Source organism: Dermacentor silvarum, chromosome 10 (genome assembly GCF_013339745.2).
Source record: "Dermacentor silvarum isolate Dsil-2018 chromosome 10, BIME_Dsil_1.4, whole genome shotgun sequence".
Classification (NCBI taxonomy): Eukaryota; Metazoa; Arthropoda; class Arachnida; order Ixodida; family Ixodidae; genus Dermacentor; species Dermacentor silvarum.
In genome coordinates, this window is record NC_051163.1 from 43926409 (window position 1) to 43948579 (window position 22171).

Consider the following 22171-nt stretch of genomic DNA (forward strand, 5'->3'; position numbering starts at 1 on the left):
TACATGAATTCTATTACCTGCACGCATGGGGTAAAAGTGAAAGAACATACAAATAACACTTCCTTTATGCAAATCAGCGGATTTCAAAAGTGCATTTCATAAAACAGCCTTGTCAACAGTCGATGACTCTTTAAATACCGAAGCGTAATAGGTGGGCCCGTACTAGCAAACAACAAACGACGCACCGGCAGTACCAGAAGCAGCAAAATTTCGTAATTACGATACGTATACTTGTGCATAAATCTAAAGCCTCCGAGATGCTTGCAGCGCGATACGTGGCAGATTGTTCAGAACGCTAAGAATTTTTTTTTTTACAGCAACATCAAGCCCCATAACTATATGCATATACGACTTCGGTACGTGCGTGCTGGTGACATTTTTTAAAAATCTTATGTAACATTGTTCCCAGAACTAAGACGTCAGAGTAGCCGTTCTAGCAGTTCCTGCAACTCTGTCAGTGTCGTTTGTGGGAACAAATAACGCATAGCATTAAGAGTAAACTCCACGCGCGGAAATTACTTTAAAAGCTCTAGAACAAGGCAGTCACTCTAAAATGCGTGATAAAACAAATTAAATGAATCTACTGAATTATGCTAATTTGTCTTCGGACAATGCCTACTACTATTTTTTTTTCGACGGCTGTGGCAACAATGCTTCCAAAGCTAGTAAACGTTCAGACGGGCCAAAATCTTTCGCGCTAATTAGCGTGCTTCCCAAAAAGTCATGAAGCCCAAAGCCCATTTGAATATTTTAGCGATCGACTGGGACGACCCTCGCAATGGGCGGTCGCGCGAACTGATCGCTCGTTGCAGTCACTCTAGAAGAAATTAATTGTTGGGCTGGGGTTGGTCTTGGATTGACAAGGAAAATTAGCTCGACACCTCACACAGGAAGAAACGAGAAGGACGAGCGCTGCTAGTTGTCATTCTATTTGTTGTCCTGCGTCAACAATGAACCCAGCGTTCGCACAGTTGCTCGAACGCTGGATTCTGGAGCCTGCCGCTTGTCGCGCGGAAGCACCAAGGTCGATCCAAATAGGTCGCGAAGCTTCGGGCGAAAAGCGGTTCAGAAGGAATTGTCACCGACATCGGCAAGACTGGTTATGAGAGCAGCGATTGAAGCGCGACTATGTTTGGAGGGAACAGACATTGGGGAAAAAGCGCGTTTTTTTTTTTCAATTAAAGCGAGACACAGTTAGATTCATTCCACAAAAATAAAATTTAGAATCAATTTTATGTGCGCATGGCGAGAAAAGAACAACTCTATTTTGTTTGATCATTACCAATAAATACCTTTTTTCAGCGCCCACCGTAAGAGCGCCCACCGATAGCGGCGGAGCGTTGACGCCGCTATCACTTGCAGTACAATGCAGCTCTTGAAATGGGCAGAAAGGCGCGCTCGTAAAGTTCAGTTGTTACAATACGCCCCCCGCCCCTACATGTTGAGTTGCTTTGCTTGTCAACGTTTGTCTGAATTTGGTGACGCGGTTAGTATCATTGTTTCTCAACCTGTTCAGTCAAAAGTAGTCAGTTGCGCCCGCCAGATAATTGTTTACTTTAGTTGTTTTCGTGGGACAGCGCTGGCCGACGGGCTTGGCCTCCTGCAAAAGGACGAGCACTCAATGCCCAAAGCGTTCGTCGGCCTCCAAAGAAAGTGTGTTCTGTGCAGCGATGCGATTTCGACACCCGTAGGGCTAACTTTTCCTGCATCGCTTTTCGCGCTGAAAACTCGAAACGCCCATCAAGTCACACCGTTCTCTTCCTCTCTCTTAACGTTACGCCTAACATTTTTCGTTCCATCGCTCTTTGCGCAGTCCTTAACTTGTTCTTGAGCTTCTTTGTTAAACTACAAGTTTTCACCTCGTATGTTAGCACCGGTAGTGTGTAATGATAGTGCTGTAATCAAGAAGAACGCCTGGACTTAGGCAGCAGGATTGCCAACAGCATCGTGTGCCGCAGAGGCTCGAGCTTAGAGATTGTGCTCGGTGAAACGCTCGACCCGTCATCGGCCTTGCGTCGAAGAAACCTCCTTTATAATTGGTGGAGGTGCTGGGTACCCCTCAACTCTACCATCCTGGAACTCCGTACTCGGACTCTACTTTCCACCATGCCAGACGCCGAACCGCAGACGCTCCCGTCCCGTCCCGTTCTCTGCGCTGGGACTATCCGCCACCGGGATCCTGTCATCTTCAGCGGGACCGACCACAACGAGGTTGAAGATTGGCTTGCGCCCTACCAGCGGGTAAGCGCTCATAACAAATGGGACGACTCGACCAAGCTAACCAACGTCGTTTTCTATATCGCGGGCGTGGCCAATCTCTGGTTCAAGAACCATGAGGCGGATTTCCGCACGTGGTCTACATTCAAAACAGCCTTTACAGAAGTATTTGACCGTCCCGCCGTCCGCAAACTTCGAGCTGAGCAGTGCTTGCGCACATTCGCGCAGGACACGGGTGAAACCTTCACCAGTTACATCGAAGACGTTGTCGATCTGTGCAAACGCGTCAATGCCACCATGTCGGAAGCGGACCGATTTAAGCACATCATGAAATGCATTGATGATGATGCGTTCCAAATGCTCCTGGCCAAGGACCCGAACAGTGTTGTCGACGTTATTACCCTCTGTCAGAGCTACGACGAGCTACGCAAGCAGCGAGCTTTGACGAGGCCTTCTGCAACCAATGCATCAATCTCCAGCCTGGCCGTTGGTTCCGACCAGGCATAGCTGCTCACGCAAAGCCTTTGTCCGCGAAGAAGTCGCACGGCCGCTGTGCTTGGTACCCTTCACCCAGGTACCTACCAGTCCTTTGCCTTCCACTCTGCGCAACGTCATTCAAGAGGAAGTCGCTGAAGCACTGCCGGTTGCTCCCCAGAAGCCGCTTGTGGCCGCTCCGCTCACTTATGCTGCGGTAGCTGCGAGGCCACGCCGCGAGCCGGCACCACCTTTTCAGCAGCCCATGCGCCGTCCTCCTCGTCCCGTCTCCTGGGCCAACCCGTGGCGCTCGCACGACAATCGTCCTATATGCTTTGCGTGTAGATATCCCGGACACGAAGCAAGTTTCTGCCGCCGTGTGCAAACGATTGGCAATGATCTACAGTTGCCTCGTTACCCGGTCGAGTCCAATGCTCACTACACTCCACCCGACCCACCGCCAACTCGTACTCTGATTGAGCTTCCTCGTTTCGACTATCACTCACCGCACGCTATCCCCGCGTCGCCGGTCGCTGTCACCGATGCGTCGGCGGCCCTGATCTAACGACGAGGGAAACTAGACGACGCAGTTCCTGAGGCAAGAACTGCGCCAGCTTCGAAATGCCCAAGTCCTCGTTCCTTACCTGCCAATGTTATTGACGTGTTTGTCGAAGGTGTCGCTACAGTCGCTCTACTGTTTCTGTTATGGATGCCAAATTTTGCCGACCACTTCGTAAGGTGACGACGCCTCTTTCTGGATTGTCACTTCGGACTGCAAGTGTTCAACACATCGAACCAACCGCAGCGTGTACAGCTCGCGTTAAGATTCAAGACGTTATGTACACTGTAGAGTTTGTAGTACTCTTAATGTGCACCCACGAAATAATTCTAGGATTGGATTTCTGCCTCGCCACAACGAGGGAAACTGAACGAATCGATTGCCCTCACGCTGAGGTTGAATTCTACCAACTCAGTGACTTCGCGTTCATAGATCCTCATTCTCCCGCTAAACTTGCAGTCAAGGAAAACACCAGTACACCGTCGTGCTCGTCAGCAATCGTACCACTCTCATGTGATGCTATCTCCTCCCGAACGGTCTCCCACACGCCTTCCGACCTCTTCGTTGCCCGAAAAGTCATTCCTCTGCCTTTTGCTACTCTTGACCTCGCCGCTGGTTTCAGCACAATGCCCGTTTATAACCCACTTTCATCCCCGCTCACATTGCTTCGTTACGAATGCCTTGGCCACGTCGGGACCGTCGATTCTATGCAGATTGCCTCCGTTCCCAACCAGGCGTCCTCTACGGCCGTCCTTGACTTGAGCGCCCTCTCTGCTTCTGACCCAATATCTACGGATGTCTTCACCCCATTCATCGACGAGGCTCTGACACCTTCGCTGCGATCCCAGCTTCTCGCCATCCTGCAGCATTCCAAACTTCTTTCTACTTCGCCCAATGATTCTTAGGCCGCACATCAACAGTCGAGCACCACATCGACACTGGCTCCCACTCACCGCTGCGCCAACGTCTGTATCGCGTATCCGCTACGGAACACCGCGTCATTGCAGACCAGGTCGACGACATGCTCCGTCGAGGTGTGATTCAACCTTCCCAGGGCCCATGGGCTTCTCCCGTGGCACTTGCCACAAAGATAGACGGTTCCATGCGCTTCTGTGTACATTTTCGGCGCTTAAACAAGGTCACACTGAAAGATGTTTACCCACTGCCGCGCATGGATGATGCTGTGGATAAGGCGCCGACTTCTTCTCATTGGACTTGCGGTCAGGCTTCTGGGAGGTCCCGATAGCGGAGGCCGATCGCCCAAAAACTGCCTTCGCTATGCCAGATGGCCTATATCAGTTTACCGTCATGCCTTTCGCACTTTGCAACGCTCCTGGTACATTCCAAAGGATGATGAATAACGTTTTGCGCGGCCTTAAATGGAAGAAAATATTTATTACATGATACTCAGAACAGTGATAACTGTTCGCGCAACTGCACATAGCAAAAAAACATGTTTAGAGAAAAAAAGATTTAAAGATTTCAAATGAATGTTTATGTAATAAAAAAACATCAGAAATGCCTAAAATCCACCAGACTCATAGCTTGGGCCCTCCTTGGAAGCGGCACGGTCTCCTTTTGAGCGAGCTGATGCACGGATTTTTTTTTCTTGCCTGCTTTGCGTCTCCACCTGAGTTGCGCGCGGCCTTCCTCACACAGCAGCAGACACTGGTCTGGCATGCCATCGTCGTGTAGTGGCCGTGTTTTTCATATTTCATAGAGTACACAGACTTTCTTCTTGAGTGGATAGCGCTAAATCCACGATGTTCAAAAAGCGCACGGAAAAGCACACGCGACACAGACACAACCGCCACGCGAACGCGCGCAAAGTAAAAAGAGTGTGCTGTATCGCCCCGTATCCCTCTAGTGGAATTTTTTAATGAACTCAGAAAATGACTTGCACTTGAAAATGAACTAAAGCATACTAAAATGACGTAACATGCATTCTGAGAGACATTTATGATGAGGTAACAGACTCCGTTGTATCAGAAACCTTCAGTTTCGGTTTCGGACGCATCTAGGAGGGGTTGGAAAAAATGCCAGAACTTTTGAACCGCTTGAGCTATCAAAATAATTCTTTTTGCTAAATATTCTTCAGTAGATAGGCAATCTAAAAATATTAATTTAAAAAAAAATCAAAGTTTTTTCAAAAAATCGGTTTTCGAAGGTGGTGACCTACCTTAAATGGAAGATCTGTCTGTTACCTTGACGACATCGTAGTGTTCGCCCCTGATTTCGCCACACCTGCGCTACCTTGAGCACGTACTCAGTTCCTTGACCAACGTCGGTCTGCAGCTTAATCTGAAGATTGCCGTACGCAAGTTGACGATCCTCGGCCATGTTGTGTCTAAAGATGGCATTGTTGCAGATCTCGAGAAACTACGAGACTCTGCGTTTCCTAAGCTCACTACAATGAAAGAACTTCGCAGTTTCATCGGCTTCTGCTCTTATTTCCGGCGCTTAGTTCAAAACTTCGCATCTATCCTATCACCCCTCAGGCAACTGGTTCGTGGCGCCAAAGACCTCTGATCGTGGTCGCCTGCCTGCGACCGTGCGTTCTCCACCTTGCATCGTCTTCTCACGACGCCACCTATTTTTCGCCATTTTGACCCTCACGCCCCTACTGAGGTTCATACCGACGCAAGTGGTGTAGGCCTGGGTGCTGTGATTGCACAGCGTCACCCTGGCCATGCAGAATGCGTCGTAGCTTATGCGAGCCGCACGCTCACCAAGACGGAGGGAAATTACAGCGACACGGAAAAGGAGTCCTTGGCCATCGTCTGGGCACTTAGCAAGTTTCGCCCTTATTTATATGGCCGCTCTTTTGACGTAGTAACCGACCACCTTGCGCTGTGCTGGCTTTCGAATTTAGAAGACCCATCTGGCCGCCTCACTCGCTGGGCCCTGCGAATCCAAGCGTATGACATAGGCGCGGTGTATCGTTCCGGTCGGAAGCCTTCCGACGCTGACGCTCTTTCCCGCTCACCGGTTTCGCCAGAGGTCACTCGTGAGTCCCTCTGTGAGCGCACGTTGTCATCTCTTGACTTCGACACTATTGCTGCCGAACAACACAATGACCCCTAGACTGCATCACTTTTCGACCTTCTCTCGGATACGTCAACAGCTCCGGCTTCTCGAACACTTCGGCGCCAGGTTCCCCATTTTGTGATCCGTGATCAGCTTCTGTACCGGTGCAACTATGCCCCTGAGGGACGTAGGTGGCTGCTAGTCATCCCGAGAGCTTTGAGATCAGAGATCTGTTCCTCTTTCCACTCGGACCCATAGTGTGGCCATGCCGGCGTTTTCAAGACGTACGAACGACTTCGGCACCGCTACTACTGGCGGGGTATGTACACCTTCGTTCAGAACTTCGTCCGTTCTTGCCGTGAATGTCAGCAACGCAAATCTCCGCCGCACCTCTCAGCTGGTGAACTCCAACCCCTGCCATGCCCATCTCCACTCTTTGATCGCATTGGTGTCGATCTATATGGGCCTCTTCCCTTAACTACATCCGGCAACCGGTGGAATATAGTTGCCGTTGACCACTTGACACGCCATGCAGAGACTGCTGCCCTCCCAGCTGCTACTGCGCAGGAAATCGCCACTTTTATACTGCGCCGTTTTGTGCTTCGTCATGGAGGCCCTCGTGAACTCCTAAGCAATCGAGGCCGCGTTTTCCTGTCTGAAGTCGTCGAAAAATTGATTGCTGAATGCGCTACTGTTCATCGGACATGCACCGCCTATCATCCGCAAACCAATGGTACCACGGAACGCTTTAATCGTACCCTTGGTGCCATGCTCGCTATGTACATCGCATCCGACCACTCCAATTGGGACCTAGTTCTTCCATTCGTAACCTACGCCTACAATATTGATACGCAAGCCACTACCGGTGTCTCCCCCTTCTTTATGAACGTCATCCTTCTCATACAATTGATACAATTCTGCCCTACCACCCAGACGCATCCGAATGCCGGCCAATCTTGGATGCCGCAAGACAAGCTGAAGAATGTCGTCAGTTGGCCCGCCGCTTCACTTCGGACCATTAGATTCCCCAAAAGTCAAAACACAATGCCCGCAACTCGACCCCAACTTTTCTACCTGGAGACCTCGTTTGTCTGTCCGTACCGAACCGCACACCAGGACTTGCTTCAAAACGTCTTCCTAAATACGATGGACCACACCGCATTTTGCAGCATACTTCGCACCTACCTCCCTACCTTTCCCTCTTTGTTTCTCTCTCTTCTGACATCCGTCGTCGCAACCACGAAGTCATCCACGTCCAGTGGCTCACGCCGTATCATGATTCTGTGGTCTCATCTTCAGACTAAGTCACTAGGCCCTCTCCCTTTTCCGATGGGGCAATGGTAATGAAGAACGCCTGGACTTGGGCAGCAGGATTGCCACCAGCATCGAGTGCCGCAGAGGCTCGAGCTTAGAGATTGTGCTCGGTGAAACGCTCGACCCGTCCTCGGTCTTTCGTCGAATAAACCTCGTTTATAATAAAGTACGCTTTTCTTTTCTATGACACTGCTAAGCTCACCCGCCGCGGTGGCTCAGTAAGCTAAGGCGTTGCGCTGCTGAGCACGAGAGTGCGGGATCGAATCCCTCCGCGGCGGCCGCATTTCGATGGAGGCGAAATTAAAAACGTCCGTGTGCTTGCGTTGTAGTGCACGTTAAAGAACCCCAGGTGGCCAAAATTAATCCGGAGCCCTCCACTACGGCGTGCCTCATAATCAGAACTTCTTCTTCTTTCTGGGTTTAAACCCAGCAAGAAGAAGACGACACTGCTAAACTCCCAGTGAGACTTTGGTATCATGGTATATTTATGCTAAAATCAATTATTTATGGAGGTCTACACGGCAAAATCAAGATATGATTGTGAGGCACACCGTAGTAAGAGGCTCTGGAATAATTTTCGTCATCTCGGATTCCTCAACAAGCGGCCAATGCACAGGATACGGATGCGTTTTTGCATTACCGAGCTTGACCTAGTCATTAACCCCTTGCATAGAAATGAGGCAAAATTTCGAAAAGCACATAATAATTATAATACGGGCGTTAAGGAAGAACATTTTACAAAGATTTTTGCAAAAATCTTTTTCATTTGTTTCAGCAGCGCATAAACACAACCGGAACGCTGTGAACGTGAGCACTCGCGACCATTTTTCTGCTCTTGTTTCTGAATATCTGCAAATGTAAGATCTATGGTTAGACTGCTCTTTCTTCTTGTTCTGTTTACTGTGTATAGTATGTAGAATGATCATTGTTTTCCCACGCCTGTCTTAGTTCTGATTCGAGCAGACTGTATTTAGAAATGAATCAATAAAATAAATCTCTTTCGTCTTTTATAGAGCCCTGAGTGATCGAAATTACTTAGGAGCTGCCCACTATATAGAGTTTATGACAACCTGTTGAGTTGGGACGTTAAATTCCACGGGTTCAATTAAATTTCATCAGTTGTTTGAAAATGTCCTTCTTTTATCACACCGCTTAGTTTAGTGTTGTTGTCGAGTGAGCTTCCCTTTCTTTGGTACCAATTTTGTCACTTAGAAAAAAAAAAGCCACGAGTTACCTGCATTGCCAGTGCCCTTCAACTCCACAGTTTTCTCAATCTTAGCCAGAACCTTACCCGCACCTGTTCGTTCTCAAATCCATGTTGCTAACTTTGAGTATGTTATAATAATGAAAATGGTAGTCACGAGCTATAGCGTAAGAGTTACTGATTCCTGGGCTGAAAAAAAAAGAATGTGTTCTCGCCGTTCATTAGGCTTGCTAACGCGGTAATACTTAGCGTGGTGGTCATATACTTTTCATTCCGCATCTTGCCGTCGTCTTGGGGACTCATTTTATAGCGACAGCTATTAGGTATACCTCACTTGACCTTAGTGTTGTCAGTCGCAGTAACCATCACGGCAACGAAGTGTATTTAGCAAGGGACCTCTCAGAGAAAATAGGTCAGCAGAATAGCAAGGTCTTCTGAGTTCAGACAGAATTCGATGTCGTGATGGCGACGTGTCTCATCATGGATTAAGCCATTGCCCACAGTCTTCGTCGTACAGCCAGTCACACGTAGTAGAAGATTCTGCTTTGCTTTCGTCCGGTCAGCTATTGATGCCGTTGTCGTGGCACTTGAAACATGCCCTTTCGGTGACCTTTTGAAAATTTTTCGCAACTTTAAACGCGTGACGACCGACGTGATGTGGAAAAGCAGCCTTAGTTGTGCCAGCTGTTATGGATCGCTCAATTCCGTCGTTTTCCGGAAGTGAACTTCGAACGCTACGATGATAGAGACAGAGTCCTGCGACCTTTTCTGTGTGATTATAATGTCTCCATGGCGCACTCTGTCGAAATTCTGAGCGGCTGTTTTTCGCTTTTACGGCAGGACATCTGCGCCGACCCAGCTGTCGGCGAAGGGCGGTTCAGCAGCAGTCATTTTCATCTGTACTTTCATTCGAGGTTATTTAATGTTCAGAATTTCAAGTATAGGCCAGGCCCGAGTCGGGTTACTGTCTCGGTTGTATGGCAACTTCACCGTTTTGTGACCATCGCATGTAGTTTCAGTGGGCGGTTCTCACTTTCTGTGGGGGCCATTCGGCCACGTTTAGCCATGTTGGTCAACGTAGGCAAGAGCGCTGGAGGGCTAAGAAGTTCCGCTGCAAACACTTTAGGCGTAGTCTTATTGTGAGATTCTGTTCACGCGTCATTGTCTGCACGTGCCTAAAATTAAAAGGGAAAAACGGCTAAGGTAGGCGCAGAACAACTAAATGCACGCTCACACAGCGTGAACAGGTCTAGGCCCGTATTCACAAAAGAGCTCTTGCACTAGATGGTTCATAAGAGCAAATTCAGCTCAATCTCGATGCCGGTGATACCTGGCGATGGTTGTAGGGAGGTCGATATAGAGCTCCAAGGTGCGCGCCTCGAGGCAACATGGACGTGTAAGACTGCGCACGCTGCTATTCACGACCGGTAATGATTCAAATGCACGTTCCCTAGCGCAGCAAGCTTAGACATAAGTTAAAGACGTAAATGACCAAATCTGTTAACTCGCGCCTAAACTTGTTGAGCTAGGAAATCATGCATTTCAACGAAAACCAACTGGCCTAGCTCATTACGTACACCCCTACTGCGGTGATGCTTGATAAGCGCCTGCATTTTGGCGAAGCGGGGCGCTCGGGCATTGTACACGATAGTGAACCGGTCTCTCCTGGCCACAACTTCACTTCTGTGAACTTTTATCACGGTATTTCCAACTCATTTCTGCTGATAATGTGTTACATGGCTCAGGTTACCGCCGCAATACGCACTTTTGAGTGTTCTTGGGCATGATTTCAAAAGTACAACTTCTATTTTTGGCAGTTCGAGTAACCGGCCCATGCGCACAATATTTAGTTCGTTCTTCGATTCGTAAGGAGGCTCTAACGGTCGATGCAATACTGATGACCGAAAAAAAAAAACGGTTCTCAAGACAATATGGACTCAAACTTCCCGAAAGAAAGGTCTTAGGTGCATTCGTTTTGCGGCGCAACATCACTTTGAGTAAACCTGTTGTCCACATTACTACAGCATGCTTGGCATAGCAGCGTCCCTTTTCTCGTCGATCCGACGCACGGAGAGACGCATCTGTCAGTCATTCTTTTCCGTTCGAACTAACACGCACAACCAAACCACTCTACGCATACATGCGGTCTTCACCAGTGAAGCGGTGTCGTGTGATGACTGACCAGCTGGATCGCTCCAAAAGTTGGCGCTGATGGGTTCTCCTGTGCTCTGAATGCTCCTGCATTCAGATTCCTACTCCGCCTTTCAGCATGCAAGGTCTGAATGCAGTACCATTCAATTCTGTTCGAGGTGCGTTAAGACCTCTGCTAAAGAGCACTGCAAATTTTAAAGCCGTTGAGTGCCGTAAACTTGGTATAGTACTCGAGTAATACCACGGCCCCTGTGAGCGCCTGCGAACGCTTCTCTGTGGGCAGTACCCCCATCTATTCGTGCACGACTCGGCAGATTTGGGTCATTTTTAGCAACAAATAAGTTCTTACGCATGTTGAATTGTTCGCAAGTGCATATCTTAGCCAGTCGCAATCGTGGACACATTATTAGGCAAGGCGGCCAGCCAATGGCAAAAGTGCAGTTATAAACGAAAAGCTTTGTGAATTCAAGTTCTGGGGCCGCTCTTCGCTCGGAAGTGGTATTTCCAATTGGTCGGCCACCTTTTGCCAATAATATGTCTAACATCAGGAGTGACTGGCATCAGCTCCTATACGAACAGTTTTAGAATAAAGGCCTTTTTTTTTTGTAAATGCTGGCTCTGTTTCTCTTAATCCCCTGTCTTTTTATTTTACTTTTGTCCTTATCGCAACTTCTCCAGCGTAACGTAGCAAGCCAAATATTAATCTGGCTGACTTCTCAACTTATTCCTTTCCGTTTATATGCCAGTTGATCATGCTTGCATCGAAGGAGTCGTTCGTCATTCGGCGCCGAGACCTTTATTGGATGGCATTATGCGTAAATTTACAAGAACTTACGAAATAAATGAGTTAGGTTGTGGAAAAATGTGCTCATTTCGTTAGTCGGTCCCGAATGAATTCATCGCAACGGATAAATACAAAGAGAGGACGCAAGATGACATTGACCCTGCAGGCTGTTCTTGTTTTAAGATCTATCACAAAAGTGCTAGACCATCTCGTCACGTAGTGCACTCAGCCGTGACTGTAAAGAGATAGTTAAGAAAACCACACAAAAAGTGTAAGAGGAAGCGGGTGAACTTGCGTGGCAGACTTCAGAGCAGGCGCTAGAGCGTTGGCATTTTAACCGCTTTCTGTCATAAAGCAGGAATGCATATTCTCAGATAAAGGTCACCACTGGCTGGCTTGATGAACTTTGCAACGTGTCAGCGATGTGCCGTATCGTCTCCTTTATGTGTTCGTTTAGCTTGCTCCTATAATGTTCATGCGCACAGCGACCAACCCAACGGTTCTTTCTGCAGCAATGGTAACCTAATCTCTTCACGGTGTTACAGAATCCCCATGTGGTTGAAAACAATTCGATGTCCGCTAGGATGTTATAGACAACCGAGAGCTGTGTGAAGTAAAAGCCTCTTCGTTAACATTATAGAACGTTGTACCTCTAAACGCATTCCTTAAATTTCGGGATTATTCTCCCGAAAATTTCATTTTCTATACAGGCTGGTTTGCATGCTCACGAAAACTAAAATACTGATTTTAAACAATGAGTCTTAGGAAGCGCCTGGCATAGGTTTCGCAAATGACGTTTCTATACCGGCACCATTAGTCAAAAGTGTACTGCGCAAGCTTGCATACATACGCCAACTCGGTCTGCAGCAGACCGTACAAATGCAAGTTCGAAGCGTACACAGATCGACACGTATCCTCTGAACAATAAACAAAGCGCGAAACATGTCCAACCTACCGTTATTTCCGTCTCCTCAGCACTGATAGATTTATGTACGTCGTGTCAACAGAGAAATACACGTTGCACTTCGGAATAACAAATTCGTTCTCGGTCTGTCTTCGTTTCGTAACACCTCCTTTACTATGCACTGCGAAAACCATCGTAACCGTAACATGCACGTCGTACCTTGACGTTGCTCTTGGGCACGCTCCCGTAGAATCAGTCGATGCGGCTTCCTGAACCAGATTTCATAATCCGAAATAAAAATGAGAACGCCGGCGTCCCTTCTTCCTTATTTCTCCAGTGGCTAGTTGAGCGAGTGATACATGTCACACGTGAGCAGCTCGTAGACTCTACGGACGTACGATGTATCAGCAGAAACAAATACACACACGCACGCGCAGCCGCGCGCACAGAATACGGAGTTCTTTTCCTCGCACTAAACAACACGCCCGCACAGCACTCCCGGCGAACTGCAACTGGCGAGCTTCACAGGGCACAGAGGTCGCGAGAACGTACACTGAAGGATGCGACGCGGCAAATCGGCGCTACTGCGTCGTATGTAGCAAATATCAGAATTCTTGCCAAGAAGGGCAGGAGGCGTCCAAAGAAGCCGACACCTGCTGCCCCGCGGCTTTCAGGGCTACGAGGCCTCGGTGTCTTATTGTTCTACAACTCACAGCTGCGCGACACGTGTCATATGCGCAAGCACATTCACGCTGCTGCACTGCGTTCGCTACAAACAGATGCCGCCGCATGGCTGGCGCTGCGCGCGCAGGGTGAATAAAAGATGGCTTTCGAACGGAAAAAAAGCGCGCGGCAAACAAACGGTTGAAATCGTTTCGCAATTTCCTAAAAAGTAGCGCAGTTCATGCTCGCCGTGGGCTTTCTAGACGCACAGTCTTACGTGACCTTTCGTCTGGTTCCCGTGTCGTCACGCCCTTGAGGATCGCCCGCGAGAACCGACGCGAGAACGGGCGAGACGGCGTGACAACGGCGTGGTCGACCAGAGTCGCCAACCAGATGCGGCGGGAAAGTGGGGTACGACGTCAGAGCTCGCGACGCTCAACGCTGATTGGTCGGTTGAGAGCAGGAAGGAGAAGGAAGGGAAGTACTCAGCTTGGGAGAGTGGATGCAGCAGTCGCTCTCTTGTTTGAAACTGGAACACTTGCGTGTGACACATGTGCGCGGGCATAATATATATGTATACGTCTGTTCATTGGGGTACGCGCGTCGAAGACCTGTGGTGTGTTGCGCTGGCGTCTGTCAGTGGGAGCATGTAATCTTTTTTTTTTTTCGATATCTTTTAACAGGCTGCGTAGCGTCGGGTCGTTCACACAGAAAATGTGGGTTGTTCAAGAATCTTACTCGCCGTTGATACAGGTGTCGGGGGAAATAGTACCCGTCGCTTTATTAACTTCAGACGGTGGTAAAGTAACATGCTGAGGAAAATACAAGCACTAGCGCAATCAAACAAAATTTGTAAACATGCGCCAACCAATTGCGTCCGTTCATTCGCGTGACGTCGAGCAGACGAACATTTTTCAATATCGGTGTCTCTCTGGAACCATCTTTTCGATCGCGGAGGAAGAAAGGGCACGTTCAGTGTAATTTTGAGGCAGAGGGCTTACACTAAATTACAACACCAGTTTATTATTTTTTTAGTGTGCCTCGAGTACGCTCAATGATCAGCCCCTTACCCATGCAAATGTACTGGGACATTGGAGTCCAAAATCCTCCGAGAAAGGCACATGAGCTAACCTGCAGAACAGCTGATGGCAATAGACTTCAGTGCTGGACTTTAGAAACGCCGTGCCTTGTCCGGTGCGTGTGATTATTCCAAGTTCCTGTCTCCTTTCTCTTTCTTTCACGGCCCAAGTGTATGTACGCAAACTAAACAAAGTCTATAGTTAGCCTGTGGGCCTCTTGATCGATCATTCCTTCCTTCCTTAATTTTCTATCTGCTTTGTTTGTTCAAGAATGAAATATTGAACAATTTAGTATGCATTCGTTGTGTTCTTTCTGCAGCGCTCACGGTAAAACGGGGACGACAGAAAGTGCAAGCACACAGGACGAGCGCTGGTTCTGGGCTCTGCCTCATCTGTTCTTCCAGTTTTTACGAGAGCGCTGCACAAACCACATGTTATCTTGTTAGCAACTGTAGTTATACTGTCGGGATCACGGAACTAGAGAACAAGAATTTTGTCTCCATATATATATATATATATATAGACACCATATAAACCATACACACTATAAACACTGACGTGGAGAAGGGGTAGAACACCCGGCTGTTAATCTGAAGGTCGTAAGTTCGAATCCTCTTACAGTCCACTCCATTTTCAGGCATAGAGTCGCGCGTTCTGATTACGTTACGAACGGATCATTTCTCAGTGTGCGACCATAATTATGTGCCCAATTGCTCAATGCGCGTCATATCCAAATCTTAACGATCATCCTCAATACAAGTACCACGAGCTCCTGGCAGGGCACTTCTCCAGCCAGTGCTGTGACTATGCTGCGCGCTCTGCGCGAACGTCTTTTAATGCATTAGAGAGCTTTACATTACCGGACGCAAGCGGCTTGCGGACGCACGCGGACGCACCGCAGGCGGTCGCACTTTCCGTGGGTCCAACTACCTAGGTTTGTATCTAACCGCTTTCAGGCTACCTGGGTCACTAGGTAGTGCGTGGTCGAATGGATAGCGCTATCGGGCTGCTTTGCTTAGGGAACAGGATTCGAAACCAACCGTCGGGCCAAAGCGGGTCGTTGAGTATGTGGCAATGCGTATGTATCGCTCTTAAATGAATCTCTCGCCAACTTGCGTCACTGAGTACGTGCCATTTGGTGTGCGGCGAGCGAAGGAACAATTCTCAGCGTTCGCGCGCACCGGCGCGCCACGCTTCTGATCTCGGAGGCAACTACTGTGTTTCTCGCCAGCACCACGAGGTGGCGCAGCGTGTGCAGGAACAAACGCGAGAGAGAAGCCCGGTTGCCGCATCACGCTTTCCTCCGCGTTCGCACGCACCTGCGCAGCATGCATTTCGGAGACCACGCGCAGCTCTTCGCGGCGCTAAATGGCGCCGAGTGTTCTCAGGGAAGCGCGAAAGGGGAGTTGCATGGTTTTCATATACCGATACATACCGCGTGGTTTTCCATGCGGCATGTCGAGATTAATGAATGAATGAATGAACTCTGGGGTGTTGCGTGCCAAAACCCATATGTAATTATGAGGCACGCCATAGTGGGCGACTCCGGATTAATTTTGACCACCAGGGTATTTATAATGTTGCCCCCAATGCACCGGATACGGGCGTTTTTGCATTTCACTCCCATCGAAATGCGGCCGCCGCGGCCGGGATTTGATCTCCTCGCCTTGTGCTTAGCAGTGCAACAACATAGCCGCTAATGCACCACGCCGGGTTATCGAGATTGATCATGCGTGTCCCATCGGATAAGACATTCCGGGCTCTATATGTGGGGATCCGAGCCGGAGGGATGAGAACTAGGTGGGCTGTCAGGTAGAAAAAGAGAGCTTGAAGTCGATGAGATTGCCTACATTCCTTTTTTTTTTCTTTCAGCGCCAAAGACAGGGGAAGGTATCGTTAAATGCAAATAAGGCTTTTTTATTTGGTTCTGGGCGGACATGTATTTCCGTCGCGTTCCCACCCACTTTAGAGGGCAACCTTCTGCGTCACTCGGCTAACTCTTCCTCTATCCGAAACTTGCGGATTCGTTGGGCAAACGCGGCGTCCCTGCGCTTCGGGCAACCCGTATACGTTGCCCTGTGAGCTCCGTAACAGTTGGCGCAGCGCATTTTCTTGGCTGTGCACTCCTGTGAGGGATGTATTTGAAAAAAAAAGAAAGAAAAAGAACACATAGCAGAGTCAGCATGTACTAAAAGAGCGGCAACAGGAACTTCCCTTCAATGTGCAACTCAGAAAAAAAGAAGGCCAGGAAATCAACTACCCTGTTCTGTATACTCACCTGACGTGATGCTTCACGCAATGATTGATAGTTTCAGGCTGTCAATCAATCAATGAATCAATCAATCGAATTGTTATTATAGTGCTCTGAAACCGCGACGGAGGATATACTAATGCCCCTAAAAAGTAATACGTGAGACACAGAAGTGTACAGTACAGAGAAGACAAATGTACAGAGAAGACAAATGTATACAGTAGAGAAAACCATGTGAGATAGAGAAACAAATGGGGAAACGGAAAACGAGGAGGCGGGCTTAAGAGGGAGTTAATGGAGCACCATGATTGTCTACTTATATACAAAACACAGACAAGGAACTCTGAAATATGTCAGTACACGCAGAATACTTGCATGTTTTTTTCCAGCCGAGCCAGCGGACAGTCTCTGATGCAACAAGGTTGAGCATGAAACGCGGAATGTTGCCTGGCATACTTTTGCAGCACTTAAAATTACCCATGATGAAGAAGCTTCGGACAATGTTTAATGCCATGGCCCACCTTATAGAGGAACAAAAGGTCCGAGATGATACCTCCTGAGTTCAGTGGTGTGAGATGAGGTATACTTGAGAGGGCTGGAGTATGGTCTCCAGAACAGCAAAAGCGGGGCTCGAAAAAAAAAAAGATACCAATATATTCCATACGCGTTCGATGAGATCAGAATTAGATTTGCACGTTCCGCCCCAAACTGCAGAGGCATACTCTAGCAGTGGAAGTACAATTTCAGAACGCAATTTTTGAAAGGCAACAGCGAAGTCGAAGTCGTACGATATACGACAAAATATTCCAGGAGCGCGAAGGCACGTTGTTTCACATATCTAACATGTGAAGAGAAACATTGCGTTTTGTTGAAGTGCAGACCAAGATCTTTCATTTCATCAACCCTGGGCAGTGGAGCAACCCGAAGGGTGTATGAAAATTCTAGATAACTGTGTTTTCCGCGTAGAACCCGATACCATAGTTTGGGAACCGTTTAAGAGTAGCTTATTGTATCTGTGCCAGTTTGAGAGAGAACCATTTTATTTTCGGAGGTCATTGCAGTCGTGAGCACTGTTTATAGCCTTAAGTAGCTTTGAGTCGTCAGCATATACATAGTAGTAATGAAGAGTGCTCAATTGCTGACGAAATGTTATTTTTGATGTGCGGTGGAATGAAAGCGGTTAACAGCAGAACTCCATAGCCACGGAGATGGTTGAAAGCACGTAAACATTGAAAGCACACAGCAGTAATCCTATATAAGCATGACACATGACACGTTACCACCACAAAGCAACAAATTAAAGGCCACTCGTCCCTGTTTGTCAATGTGTTGTAGGGAATATAAGTGCAAGACATTCTGGGAAAAGGAAACAGCCGTAATTGAGCCCTGTTTGAAAAACAACAAAGAAAGAAATAGGCAATATTATTGCTGTTAATTCGAATAAAAAACTTAATTAGTGTTTGTGTGTACGATTTGGTTTCTCTGTTTTCGTTCTTGATATCTATTATATAATAATAAGGTGAAACATCAACACGAATAAAAGTTCTGGCCTGCTATTGGGCATTGGGACAGGGAAACCGGAGCAAAAAAAGAGAGATATGTGTTGATAATGATGTGGCAAGCGGTGGTAAATGACATTTCGTGTCTGAGTGTGCACGTATGTCTAATTTGGAGATATCGCATATTTCTTTACTCACAAATAAACGTGACTATCTGGTGTGACTTATGACACCAACCTGTATTTTATTCCTCCTTTTCCCTTTCTTTGCTACATTGCTTCCCCTACATTGCCCTAGAATGCTTTGGCACCGTTGTATGCACTCTTTTACATGTTTACCAGAAAGGGGTTCAGTTCTTATAGGTAAACGGCGGTGTTGCGGTGCCTTCACCGTACGTCTCTGTTCCAAAGAGCTGGTCTAATGTCTGTAATAAAATATTGTGTGTAGCTCAGCACTTGTGTCATTCACTTCAGAGATACGCTCTTTATTGAAACCTACCCGCACGTGCGACTGCTTGTGCTTTATTGACCAACTCATATAGAGAGTGTAGGAAGAATGCACCTCTAGACCCCTCTTCGCCCCTCTCACACGCACGCGCACGCGCACGCGCACACGCACACATACATACATACACACAGACATACATACATACACATACATACACATACACACATACATACACACACACACACGCACACATGCACTCACACGCACACATGCACACACACGCACACATGCACACACACGCACACATGCACACACACGCACACATGCACACACACGCACACACGCACACACATGCACACACGCACATACATGCACACACACATACATGCACACACGCACATACATCCACACACGCACATACATGCACACACACACATACATGCACACACACACATACATGCACACACACACATACATGCACACACACACATACATGCACACACACACGCATGCACACACACACGCATGCACACACACACATACATACACACACATACATACATACATGCACATACATACATACATACATGCACACACACACACACACATACATGCACACACACACACACATATATATATATATATATATATATATATATGTGCATGTATGTGTGTGTATGTATGTGTGTGCATGTATGTGTGTGTGTGTATGTATGTGTGTGCGTGTATGTATGTATGTATGTATGTATGTATGTATGTATGTATGTATGTATGTATGTATGTATGTATGTATGTATGTATGTGGTGTATGTATGTGTGTGTGTGTATGTATGTGTGTGTGTATGTATGTGTGTGTGTATGTATGGTGTGTGTGTATGTATGTGTGTGTGTGCATGTATGTGTGTGTGTGTGCATGCGTGTGTGTGTGTGCATGTGTGCGTGTGTGTGCATGTGCATATATATATATATATAACGCACACACGCACACGAAAACGCACACACGCACCCACAATATTATATATATATATATATATATATATATATATATATATATATAATATTGTGGGTGCGTGTGTGCGTTTTCGTTCTCTTCCCGTTGTCCTGCCTTCGGTGCTGCATGTGAATGTAGCTACATCGCAGACTTACCTTGATGCGATGCGGACCCCCACAATAGCGGCAGCGAATGTTCCCGCGGCACACCTTAAAGCAGTGTCCGTAGCGCATGCAGTTGTAGCACTGCAGCGGCGGCTCCAGGTACTCCTCGACGGGGTACGAGTACTGGCCGATGTTCACGCGAGTGGGCAGGGACACGTCCTCCTTGAACGTGAGCACGACCACTCCCCGCGGGTCGCGCTCGACGCCGCCGTCGTCGGTCTTCTTTAGGGTGAACTGACGCCGCACGTACACCACCCCGAGTGGTCTGAGCTTCTCGAAGATTTGCTGGTCCGTGTAGCGGTACGGCACCGACCGGATCTTTCCTTCATTCTTGAGCAGCACCGTCGGTATGCTGGCCTCGACGCTGAGGCCCCCTAGCGTCTTGACGTCCAGCAGCTTGATGGCCGCGTCGGCCGTGGCCACGCGAACCGTGAGCAGGCCACGGCGGCTCAGGCGCTGGTGCACGACGTCCCGACTGAGTATCGTGACCAGTTCGCGGGCGATCTGGTTCGGGTTGATGTCCCAGAAAGTGCGGTCGCCCTCGACGACGCGAAACACGATGGGTAGGCAGTATCGCCGGGCGCCGGTATGCGGGTCTATCGAGGCGTCGTTGCCGAAGTCGACGTCGAGGGAAGAGCTGCACTTGTGGAGCTGTTTGCGATTGGCGGTACAGCGGCTGCAGCCCACTTCGGTATGCCGGGGGCCAGCTTTTGTGGGCTCCTTTGCCGCTACGGCATCGAGTTCCGAGTTGGCGCTTGCTAAAAAGGCAAGGAACGCCTGCTCTGACGCTTCCCTTTGCTCGGCCGGTGGTTTCTTGGAGGTGAAGTAGTTGAGAAGCTTCGAGCGATCCGCCACGTGAGATGCCATCTCCTCCCAATTGCTGTTTCGTTCGATGAGTAAGAATTTGGCTTGGAAAAATTATGGCAGGGAAGTGTAGCTTCTTGAATGCTTTAGATGACGTCACCGGAAGTCTTAGTCTCTGTGCTCTACGCGCAGACATTCACATTGTTTTGCTCTCTCTTGAGAACACGAATACTATTGCCTCCTGTCGTTCTCGAACAGAACCTTGCGGGAGCTCAGCTGCGCAGCAGTAGGTTTGAACGGCAATGAAAAGTACGTGCTCAGGACAAAAAAGAAGTGGTTGTTCTTGATTTTGTCTACGAATATTTGCTTTTCTTTTATATTTCGTTGCCTACCCACGAGCTGTGCGATTTGGGCTTCCAGGAATTGTTAGTAGACGTGATGTACGTCGACGTCGGCAGAACGGAGAGTTACGACCGCGAAAGCTTCAATCCGTTATGATGGTCCGATTCAAAGTTGGAACAACGCTCATACTGCCATCGTTGCTGCAATGCTGCAAGGTTTGACGCAGCTGTTTCGTCTTCATTCGTGAAGGGCCGCGGAGAGTGCAGTTTGGTTTACCGTAATAACTAAGCGTATTACCTCAAGTATCTGTAGCATCTCGAACCAAATTAACTTGCAGATAAACAGGGAACAAGAAATGATAGTGAAAGCATTCTCTGTTGCTTGCTTTAGCTGAATAGGACATTAAGGGGGAGTACTGAGCTATGATTCTGCTACTAGCTTACGCTACTGCGACAACAATGTGGCCATTCTTGTCGTTAGTGGAAGCATGGAAAACCGGGGGCCTCCGAGGCCTATAGCGAAAAAAATGACAGGTGCAGACGCATGCCGCTCTGGCGTCATAGCAGCTGGCGTCATATACGACTATTTTCTCGTCCCCCTCTTTGACGTAATGTAGCAAGCCGGGCAATAATTTTCTGGCTAATGAGCCATTCTTCTCTCCTTCTATTCTCTCTCTTGACAGCGTTGACTCGGGTATATATTTGACAGTTTGTTGTCAAAATGTGACCTACACTTTGTTATAAAATCGCCGAAGACTCAACAGAAGTTTTGATAACTTTACCTGCGGTAAAATGACTCGATAGGGCTATATAAATTAAAATTGCTGGCGTCAAGCATCCATGGTGCTGTGAGGTTCCGCGCGAAATTATTAGTAGGCAAAGTTTAGTCTTTGTTTCACCAAGTAATAAGCTTTTCCCACATCAAAATTGAATAGAAATTTGAAATTGAGTTTGGAAGAAAAGCTTCATTACTTCAAAATGCTTTATTGTTGTAGGTTATAATCTATTTATTAGGAGTCTTAATAAATGCCCCTACCAATATCCCTTCAATAATTGCCGCAGTGTGAAATCCCGCCTATTCATTAGCCCAGCGACTGCCTTTGACATCACTGCTGTGAAGTCGCCTTTCTACACTTGCCCCTCTTACGATTTTGATTTGTGGAAACTAGAGCACAAATGAATGATTCAGTCGGTCAATCAATCACTTCAATGAATATTATATTGCAACAAGTGCTGCACGTAAGCGCGAGTGACCGCTCCTGCGCAACCAGGGTCAATCGGTCTGCTAGCGTAGATGG

At 48.0% G+C, this 22171-nt stretch overlaps 1 protein-coding gene across 3 annotated transcripts in view; it reads right to left on the bottom strand.

Moving 5' to 3' along the window:
- Nucleotides 1–13508, bottom strand: part of LOC119430936 (protein piccolo) — a 58796-nt gene extending 45288 nt beyond the window's left edge. For 2 of the 3 annotated variants that reach the window (XM_049657341.1, XM_049657340.1), the window contains exon 1: nt 12854–13508. The gene's annotated coding sequence lies outside the window, so the exon portion shown is untranslated. The other variant, XM_049657342.1, reaches the window with a different exon arrangement.
- Nucleotides 13509–22171: the final 8663 nt, after the last annotated feature.